The sequence below is a fragment of the Pinus tabuliformis genome, chromosome 9, assembly GCF_031772625.1.
Source record: "Pinus tabuliformis cultivar Carrire ecotype Pingquan chromosome 9, CPIR1, whole genome shotgun sequence".
NCBI classification, from domain to species: domain Eukaryota; kingdom Viridiplantae; phylum Streptophyta; class Pinopsida; order Pinales; family Pinaceae; genus Pinus; species Pinus tabuliformis.
Window position 1 is genome coordinate 129,407,825 of NC_142307.1, and position 11,402 is coordinate 129,419,226.

Sequence of the window (11,402 nt, forward strand, 5' to 3'; positions counted from 1 at the left end):
CTATGCATACAACATATAAACAAAGGATTAAATATAGAGACTCTGTCTCTCTCTCTCTAGCCTACTCTTCTAATACCATTGGCCTCTTTTACACTCTGCCCGTAGGCTTACAAACACATTCTAATCTGGCTAAAAAAAAGAAGAACCCCTCTCCCCCTCTCTCTCTTTTCTTTTCAATACATTATTAGCAGTTTCTTTTACAGTTGAGGAACTATTCCTCAGTTATTTTTCAGTTGCTCAACAGTTTCTTCAAACAATTCTTAACTAATCCTAACTTAATCTGTTTGCCTAATTTAAGAACTAACAATGGCTGAGTCAGCCTTAATTTTAAATGAAACAAATTAAAACAGAACAAAAATATTTCCCAGTTGTCGCCTCTTCATTCAGATGCTCCTGCATCAGGCTCCCGGGGTAAATTAAATTCATGGCTCCTGTCCATGAGCTCTTCAATAGAGTACCCGGCGCTCTGAATCTGGCCAGCATCTAACCAAGAACTATCTTCAATAGGATGACCCTTCCACTTGACTAGGTACTGCAAATATTCCTTCCTTCGAGTCCGTCTGGCCACCTGGGTATCTAGGATCTGTTCGATCTCTAGAGGCTTTGCTGGGGGCATTTGTTTAATCCACGAATCATTCTCTTTCTGGGTGTCCCGTGTTCGTCTTTCCGAACTGTCTTCGTCATCCACCGCATTGTAGGGGTACAGATCTGCTACATTGAAAATGGGTGAAATTCCAATACCTGGGGGTAACTGCAGTTCGTAAGCATTCACAGAAAACTTCTGAAGAATCCTACAAGGCCCAATTTTTTTCCATTTCAACTTGTTGTATCCGCCTGTAGGGAACCTCTCCTTGCGTAGGTGTGCTAATACCAGGTCTCCTACGTTGAATTATACCTCCCGCCTTTTTAAATATGCCTTCTGCTTGTATCTTTGGCTGTTGTCTTGTAATTTTAATTTCACTTGTTCATGAAGATCACTGATTTCCTTTGCGAAATCTTCACCATCAACACTCCTGCGTTCCAACTGTCCCAAATCCCGTAACTCATGTACTCCACGTGGGTGCATTCCGTATAGGAGCTGGAAAGGACTACTTCCTGTACTTCAGTTGGGCGAATCGTTATAAGAAAATTATGCTTGTGCAAGCACACGATCCCACTGTCAAGAATTTTCTCCAACCAAACTCCTCAATAAATTTCCCAGACTTTAGTTCACCATTTTAGTTTGACAATCGATCTGCGGATGATAAGCTGAGCTGAAGTTTAGTTTGGTGTCTAAAATTTTCCATAAGGTTCTCCAAAAATTTCCTGTAAACTTAACATCTCGGTCCAAAAAAATAGACTTTGGCAAGCCATGCAATCTAACTATCTCGGTAAAGAACAAATGTGCTACATGTGTGGCGTCACTGGTTTTCCTACATGGAATGAAATGTGCCATTTTGGTGAAACAACCCATCACCACCATGATGGAATCGAATCCCCGTTGTGTCTTTGGCAGACCCAAGACAAAGTCTAAAATAACTGAGTCCCATGGTCTGTTCGGAATGGGTAAGGGTGCATACAACCTTGTGTTTTGTTTGTGCCCCTTTGCAGACTAACACACTTTGCATCTAGTCACAAACCTTTATACATCTTTGCGCATCTTTGGCCAATAGTAAAAGTGGCTCAACTGATCCAAGGTCTTGTCTATGCCAAAATGCCCGGTGAAACCTCCATTATGCTTTTCCTGGATTAAGTTCTCTCTCATAGAACATTCCGGAATACACAACTTCCCTCCTTTGAACAAAAACCCTTCCTGCATATTATAGTCCAGCCATGACCTGTTATCTCTCAACAATGGATTTTGGCAAGTTTCATAAGCTTCCTTAAAATCTGCATCTGCCTCATACAAGTCCTTAAGATGTTGATCCAGATTTAAATAGGAATGCAACAAATTACAGAGATAACCATATACACAAAGATGCAGCGGAAATAATACTTCATTTCATTAATGGAAAATACTGAAATATGCTTACAACCAGAAATGGAAATAAACCAGCTAGGGCGATGGTAGCTTGTCTTTGAGAAACGCCAAACTGTGGGCCCCGTTTGGGGTAAATTGGTACATCAACTTTCCGGGGTCGTAACTTTGGCATATGATCTCCGTTTGACGCGTACAATAGCTCATTAGAAAGATCTATCCGAACACTATCATTGTTGGAACGGGCAACCTTGGTCCATTCCATGGACTCATGTTGCCCCCGGATTCCCCAAAAAACGTCGTTTAGGGCCTCAAAACGGCTTCGGAAGTTCAGGACCTGAAAAACTGCTAAAGATAGTAAGTTGCGCTACAATTAAGGAAACTGAAAATGCTGAGAAAGACAATGGTGGGGGTCCAGGTGGACTTGGCAGGTGGCCACCAATATCCACCTGGATCATTCCTCCCCCCTTAGGAAGCAATGGTCCCCATTGCGTTGAGCTCCTCCATGAGATGAGGAAACTTCTGCTGAACTTGTTCCCTGGTGAGCCACTTGCCCTGCTGAAGGAGTTGGCCTGCTTTGACAACTCGATACAGTTGGATATTCTGTTGGCGAGTGTTCTCGATCTGTGTGTCCATGATCCGATCAGTTGCAGCTTGTTCCATGCAATCTGGATTTAATTCTGTGGGTTTGAGCTGTTCTGCAATGTCGGATGTGTCTAGCAATGGTGGAAAGTATGGCCGAAGGCGGTCCACATTGAACACTGGGTGCAGGCCAAGGAATGGGGGAATGCTGAGCTCAAATGCATTGTCTCCCATAGCCTTAGTAATGGTGTAAGGACCATATCGGAGTGGTCTCAATTTCCGATAGGCTCCAGTAAGGCGTTCCTTCTGCAAATGCAACCAGACTTTGTCGCCCACCTGAAACTTGTGTGGCACCCGATGTTGATCATGTCGCTGCTTGTACTTGGCATTTGATTTCTCAAGAATGTCATGGACCTGCTGGCGAATATGTTGGATGCGCTCAATGAAGCTGGTGGCCTTATCTGTTTCGGACTGGACATGAGCTGAATTCATGTGAGTAGCTGCAAGTGGCATGGCCACATCAATGGGGCATAGTGGCTGGAATCCCAAACCCACCTGAAAAGGGCTATGGCCAGTGGAGCTGTGAAGAGCTCGGTTGTAGCTGTGCTGAACATAGGGGAGGCTCTCATCCCATGTGCGTGGATGCTTTGAGTTATACATGCGCAGAATGTGCACAATCATCCTATTGACAACCTCTGTCTGGCCATCAGTTTGAGGATGGAAGGCTGTGGACTTCGTGAGTTTGGTGTCCAGCATTGACCAGAGACTGGACCAAAATGTGCTGAGAAACCGATTGTCCCGATCTGAGATGATAGACTGTGGGATCCCAAAGTGCACCCACACTCGTTCAAAGAAGAGTTTAGCAGTGGCTTCTGCTGTGATATTCTTCTTGCAGGCCATCATAATGGCCATCTTCGAGAACCTGTCGACGACCACAAAAACACAGTCATTTCCATGCTTAGTGGAAGGAAGGCCTGACATGTAATCCATGGAGATGGATTCCCAAGGTCGACTAGGGGTAGGCAACGGGGTATAGGGTCGTGCTTCTTAATGGTCGGTTTGGCAATGGCACAGGCAGTACATGATCGGATGTACTTCCCAACATCCTGTCGAAGATTCGGCCAATAGAAATAATTTTGCAGTACTGCCACTGTTTTCTCGACCCCGAAATGCCCAGCAGCCCGACTGTAGTGTGCTTCCCAAATCATCTTGGCACGCTCGCTTGAAGGAACACAAAGGTGACCGAGGTGGCATAATAGGGCATCCTGGAGGTGAAAATCTGCAACATGCCGACCCTCCAAGAGTGTCTGGTATGTGTGGCCGAATTCTGGGTCGCTTTTGTAGAGAAGTGGCCAATCAGAAGTCTCGTGCCCACAAGAGTTGAGCACGGTGGTTAGCGCCATGATCGGTGGTCGACTGAGGCAATCTGCAACATTATTGGTGCTGCCCTTTTTATACTTGATATTCAAGTGAAACTGTTGCAGGTATGTAGACCACTTCTGATGGCGATCATTCTGCAATTTCCCTTGGGTCTGTATGAACTGCAGAGGTCGGTGGTCTGTGTGGATGACCGTTTCCTTCCCCAAAATGTAATGCTTCCATTGTCGGCAGGCCTGTACAATGGAATACATCTCTTTATCATAAGTGGGGTACTTCCGGACTGTGTCTGAAAGTGTTTCACTGTGATATGCCACTGGATGTCCATGTTGAGTAAGGACTGCCCCAATAGCATAGTCAGAGGCATCTGTCTCGACCTCAAATGGTTGTTGTAAATCTGGTAACGCGAGCACTGGTGCCGTGCAGAGGCGATCCTTCAACTCCCTGAATGCCTTCTGTTGAGATTCAGACCAAAAGAATTTTGCTTTCGCCCCGCCCTTGGTGACTTGACTCAAGGGCCAAGAAATATGAGAAAACCCCAACACAAACCTGCGGTAGAAGTTGGCAAGACCTAGAAAGCTGTGGAGCTCTGTTAGAGTGGTTGGAGAGGGCCAATCCCGAATGACTTGGATCTTGGCTGGATCGACATGCACCCCCTGTTCATCAATGATGTATCCCAGATACTGAACCTGGGTCATGCCAAAAGTGCATTTCTCCAAATTGGCACATAGCTTGTGTTGCCGCAGTGTTTGGAGAACCTGTCGGATGTGGTGGAGGTGCTCTTCCCAACTCTGGCTGAAGATCAGAATGTCATCCAAGTATACTACTACAAAGGAGTTGGTGAATGGCCGCAAGATGTCATCCATTAGCCTCATAAAGGTTGCAGGAGCATTCGTCAATCCGAAAGGCATGACCAACCATTCGAAGAGGCCCTCCTTGGATTTGAAGGCAGTCTTCCACACATCGGAGGGTTCGATTGGTACCTGGTGATATCCTGACTTCAGATCGATCTTGCTGAAATATTTTGCCCCCTTTAGTTGGTCTAGGAGGTCATCAATCCGCGGGATCGGGTACCTATTACGGACAGTGATCTTGTTCAGCGCCCGATAGTCAATACAGAGTCTCCACGTCCCATCCTTCTTTTGTACCAACACGATCGGGCTCCCACAAGGCGATGAACTCAGACGGATGTGACCTTTCTGCAGGAGCTCCTGAATCTGCCTCTTGATTTCATTGTTCTCCAGAACGGAGCGCCGATAAATTGGTCCATTGGGTAGCGGCGCACCTGGGGTCAGATCGATGGAGTGCTTGACTTGACAGTGCAGAGGAACCCCTGCCGGGGAGGTGAAGATGTCCTCGTACTCCTCCACAATCTTGTCCATCTGTAGTTGTCGTGCAGAGGGACCCCGTTTGGAGGCCGCGACCACTGTCTTCTTCTTTCCTTGAGGGCGTATCATCAGGAAAACAAATTTCCTGGTTTTGGAAATGATCTTACTGCATTGTTTTGCAGTAATCAAAGGATGGCGGCAGGTGGTGCTACCTCTGGTATCCTGAACAACTTATTTCCCAATGTAATAATAACAGCACGGGGCCTTGATTCATACACAGCATGTCGCTTCCACAAGTATGGTTGTCCTAGTAATACATCACAAACTTCAAGGGGAGCAATGTCACACAATACCTCATCCGTGAAGGGCTTGATGTTGTATGGAAGGCGACACTGCTGGCTCACGCGAAGATCTCGTCCTTGGTGAAGCCACCCAATGGTGTATGGTTGTGGATGTGTTGTGGTCGGTAAGCCCAACCGCTTCACGACCTCTGCCGAAATGAGGTTCTTTTGACTCCCGCTATCAACAATGAACTGTATCGGGGAGCCCTTTACCCACATCTGGGAGTGGAAGAGACGCTCCTCCTCCTCTGGATCTTCGGGTTCATTTTTCTGGATCTTTGCGGTAGCAACAGTGGCGCTGGGATCCGCATCAATGATCTGCTTCCCTTTTTCATACCCCTTATCGGGTTCTGACTCAGAGTCGGAACATGCATCTGATTCTGAAACCTTTAGCTCAGCCACCAGTGACTGCTTGGCCCGACACTCACTTGTGCTGTGAGTGGAGCTCTTATGGAACTCGCACCATTTTCCAGTGTCCTTTCTCGGCTTCGCGGCGCTGTTCTTTGCTTGCAGCTTCGGCTGGTTGTCTTGGGTTGCCCCGCCTTGGCTTTGTCCTTTGTTCTGTGGTTTAGGGGCACCTTTCCCCTGCTTTGGATTCGCAGATCCAAAGTCTCGCTTCTTTTGTTTAAACTTCTGCTCGACCTTGACGGCATATAGGTATGCTGCGCCGAGCGAGGGGATGTTTAGGAATTGTATTTCTTCCTGGATGTACTTGTGCAGGCAACCACGGTATTTGAGTATCAAATGTTGCTCCAAATCCTTGATACCCAACTTTGTGCGAAGGGTATGGAAAAGATTGGTGAACTCCGGCACGTCTTGGTCCCTTCCCTGCCGCAGCGTGGTCCACTTTATGTATTCATCCTCATAGCTTCCGACAGGGTAGTACTGCTCCTTGATGGCATCCCGGAACGAATCCCAGGTGGGTGCGGCTGAAAATAGTGAGCCAGTACTTTCATCCTTCTGCTGGCAGTAGGTTTCCCACCAGTCCTTGACGTGGGGGGCTGCTTTGAGAAGAGCAAAAACAATCTTTTCCCGACTCGAAAATTCATGAACAGAAAAATAACCCTCTAGCAGATTTAACCATTTATCTACAACATCTGCGTCTATCTGACCCTCGAATATGGGGATTTCAAAATTAACTTGTACCTTAAAGGGTGTGGCGTTTCCAAAGTAGCTGCCAGAAGCCGATGCGTCGCTTCTGGGTAGCCGCTGAAGGATCTAGGCAAAGCTGTCCATCATCGCGTTCCGTTGTCGCTCGAGGGCTTCTTCGAGCAAGATTTTGATGGGATCTCCTGCCCCCTCGTCTTTCTTCTCGTCCTCCATGGGAGGCCGTCGTGATTTGCGAGGCTGGTCTTGCAAAGGTTCAACCAATTCAAGCCCTAACTCCTTATATCCCGACCTTGTTGGGGACATGCAAAGAAAAACAGAGAAAAAGCAAACCGCTCTGATACCACTGATCCGGATTTAAACAGGAACGCAACAGATTACAGAGATAACCATATACACAAAGATGCAGCGGAAATAATACTTCATTTCATTAATGGAAAATACTGAAATATGCTTACAACCAGAAATGGAAATAAACCAGCTAGGGCGATGGTAGCTTATCTCTGAGAAGAGATGTGATGGCTACATGCCTCTAAACTGTGTTACAATGAGGCTCGAAGGCCTATTTATTGTTGAGAAACAATGGAAAAACCCTTAACATTCCAAAACCTAACCCTAGGAGATGAAACGCCAAACTGTGGGCCCTGTTTGGGGTAAATTGGTACATCAACTTCCCGGGGTCGTAACTTTGGCATATGATCCCCATTTGACGCGTACAATAGCTCATTAGAAAGATCTATCCGAGCACTATCATTGTTGGAACGGGCAACATCGGTCCAAAATGGACCCATGTTGCCCTCGGATTCCCCAAAAAAACGTCGTTTAGGGCCTCAAAACGGCTCCGGAAGTTCAGGACCCGAAAAACTGCTAAAAATAGTAAGTTGTGCTACAATTAAGGACACTGAAAATGCTGAGAAAGACAATGGTGGGGGTCCAGGTGGACTTGGCAGGTGGCCACCAATATCCACATGGATCAGATGTTCAAATCCTAATACTTGTATTGTACTTTCCTGTAGGATCAAATTCCTCCTGCTTAACGCATTTGCCACTTTGTTGGCTTGACTGCTGATGTGTTTCAACACAAATGTAAAACTCTGCAAGTACTCCACCCACTTGGCATGTTTATGGTTCAGCTTATGTTGCTGCATAATATACTGCAATGCAGAATTGTCTAAAAATAAGACAAATTCATTGGCCAACAGATAATGTCTCCAATGCTTTAGTGCTTGAACCACTGCATAAAATTCCTTGTCATAGGACGTGTATTTTTGCCTACTTTCATTTAGTTTCTCACTGAAATAGGCTACTGGCTTGTCCTCTTGACTGAGTACTGCACCAATGGTTGTCCCACTGGCATCACAACGAACTTGGAAAAGTTTGTTAAATTCTGGTAACCTCAAAATCAGTTTTTCGGTAATTTTCCTTTTGAGCAGCTGAAAACTCTTCTCTGCCATTTCTGTCCAATGGAAATGCTGATTTGTTATATTAATGGTGTCTAGAATGGGTGCACAAATCCCACTGAATTTTTTAATAAATTTCCGATAAAAACTTGCCAATCCATGGAAAATTCGTACCTCAAACAAACTTTTGGGAGATGGCCAGCTAACTATGGCTGCAACCTTTTCCGAATGCATTTTTAGTTCATTCTCAGAAATCAAAAATCCCAAATAAATTAATTATTTATTGAAAAAAATAACATTTATTCAAATTTATCAGTAATTTATTCTGCTGTAAATTTTCCAATACATACCTCACATGTCGAAAATGTTCTTCCTTCGTCTTGCTGAATATAAGTATATCATCCAGATATACAATTACAAATTTCTTAATGAATTCCTTCAGCATCTCGTTCATCAACCACATGAACGTGCTAGGGGCATTACTTAACCCAAATGGCATAACCAGCCATTCATACAAGCCTTCATTAGTCTTGAAAGTTGTCTTCCACTCGTCACCTTCTCAAATTCTGATTTGGTGGTAGCCACTTTTCATGTCTATCTTTGAAAATTATGCTGCTCCACTCAAACAATCCATCATATCATCCACCCGAGGTAAAGGGAATCTGTACCTGATGATGAACTTGTTAATGGCTCGGGAATCCGTGCACATTCTCCACTCACCTCCTTTCTTGGGGGCTAAAAAAGTGGGAACTGCACAAGGGCTTAAACTCTCTTGAATCAGTGCTTTGTCCAACAACTCTTGCACCTGCTTCCGGATTTCTTCATTATCCTTTGGACTCATCTAGTAGGCAGCCTTGTTTGGCAAACTGGCTCCTGGAATAAAATCAATATGGTGACTAATGCTCTGCTTTGGTGGTAATTTGTCCAGTAGATCATCTACCACAATATCACTAAATTCTTGCAGCATGTTCTGTATCTCCACAGGTAAATCAGTAAGGTTGGTGTGTACTAACACTACCCTTGGTCTTCTCACAACTGCATAACCCAATTCACTCTCCTCAATCTATCGTAGAAACTCCTTTCCTCCTAGCAGCAATGCTTTCGTTCCACTTGTTTCTGTTGTCTCCTCTTCTTTCATGGGTACCAAGGTATGCTTTATCCCATCTTTGACAAATCTGTAACAATTTTTCTCTTCGTCATGGACTACCTTTCTATCATACTGCCATGGTCTGCCCAGCAGAATATGGCACACGTCCATCAGCATTATGTCGCAAGTCACCTTATCCTTGTACTTGCCTATCTGAAAATCTACCTCGCATTGTTCATCAACTAACAATTGGTGTCCCTTCTACAACCACGACACCCTGTATGGAGTTGGGTGTTTTGCTCTCTTCAAACCCAATTTCTCCACCATCTCCGTAGCTACCAAATTATCAGTGCTCCCACTGTCAATAATCAATTTACAACATTTTCCGTGTGACTTACATATAGTCCGGAACAATGCTTTCCTCTGTGTCTGATCAACTACTTCCTTAGCTGGTTTTAACAATACCTTGTTCAACACCAAGGCTTCCCCGGTTTCTGGCATATTTTCCACCTCCTGTGGCAGTGCCTCCGCTTCATCGGGCTGAGCGACATATGCTCCCCTCTGCCTAGTTGGTTCGTTTTCAGGACATTCAAAGGACTTCTATCCCCACTTGTGACACTTGTAACACTGATAGGCATCTCCTCTGCCTCTGCCATTACCTCTTCCTCACTGGTATGACCTTCCTCCTATAGTGTTACCTTCCCTTTCACTCTATCCCGAAGTCTTCGAACTACTACCCTCTTCATTGCTATTGGCAGTCCTACCTCTGCCAAAGGTCTGTCCTCACCCTCTACCAGAACCACGTCCTCTTCTGGAATTCTATTTCCTAACAATCTTTTCCTCTGCCTTCAAAGCACTCTAATAAGCTTCCTCCATGGTCCTAGGGGAAAGAATGCTAATCTCGTCTAGGATCTCCATCCGTAGACCATTTACAAACCTCGCTGTTTTCTCAGGGATATCTTCTACATAACTAGCTCTCAGGTTAATTTTATAAAATTCTTACGTATATTCCTTCACAGTCATCATTCTTTGCTTCAGGTTCTGTACTTGTCTATCAAGGCCAAACCAAAGAAAACATAAGATGACACATGATTATACCCAACAATTCATGGAAACTTCTGATTCTTTCATTAATCAATGGTTATATCAGGAATATAGTGGCTTACTCTCCAGGTTCTCCAAAAATTCCCACCCCTTCTCTGTAAGTTTTCCACCTTTTATACATTTGTGAAACAGTTGTTGATCTTTGAAACTATCAAACTACTAAACTGTTTTTCTAACTATCTGAAGTAAAAACTATTATAGAATTTTACGTAGAGGATAAAAGACACCTCAAAGAACATGAAATAATAGGGAAATAACTGAATTTAGAAGATGACGATAACTATTGGCTTGCTCTATTAATCAACTCTTGAGTTTCTTCTATAGATGCTTTACCAATGATTGATCTGCTTTAACCATAATAAGCAATGTTTAATATTGACTTGATCATAAATCTGGGCTTACGCATGTATCAGGTGCGCTTTAATTGGCCAAAACATAAGAAAACCCGACTAATCCCTTTTTTCAAATTCTTCTCTAACATTGATCTCCCTTAACACAGCGAAATTAACGCAAATCTTTGGTTTACTGCAGAACTTAAAAAGAATTAAATCTGTTGCATAAACTCATCGGCTTCGCCTTTACACCGCTCCATTGACTTCCCATGCTTTTTCATTGTTATATCGACCCAATCCTTACTAATTTGCGAGGGTGGATGCGCTGAAGGTATTAAGCATAATATATATATTCTCAGGTCTGGAAACTCCATCGCTCATTGCAATTGGAAAAACCATATACATATATATAGAGTGTTTTTGAGATACTGCGGACCCGCCATCATTATAAAATGCAACATATATTTCTTTGGGTCCGTCATAGCAAATCACGATCGACAGAACCCATATGCATGTATACGAGGGGCTTTACAATGCAGCGGACCCACCGAGACTTTACAACATAGTATATATATATTTCAGGTCCGCATGTTCAGCGCTTCATTAACTGCTCATCGCAATCGGTAATCAGTGATTCCCGTGGTAGTACTTCATATAACTGCCCACTGCACTTTTGCGATTGTAATCGCATTGCATCGCTAACACATATATAAATATATAACGAGACCCACTCCATATAACTATTTATATTGCGATTTAACTTGATTGCATGGTTATACCAGGGCCA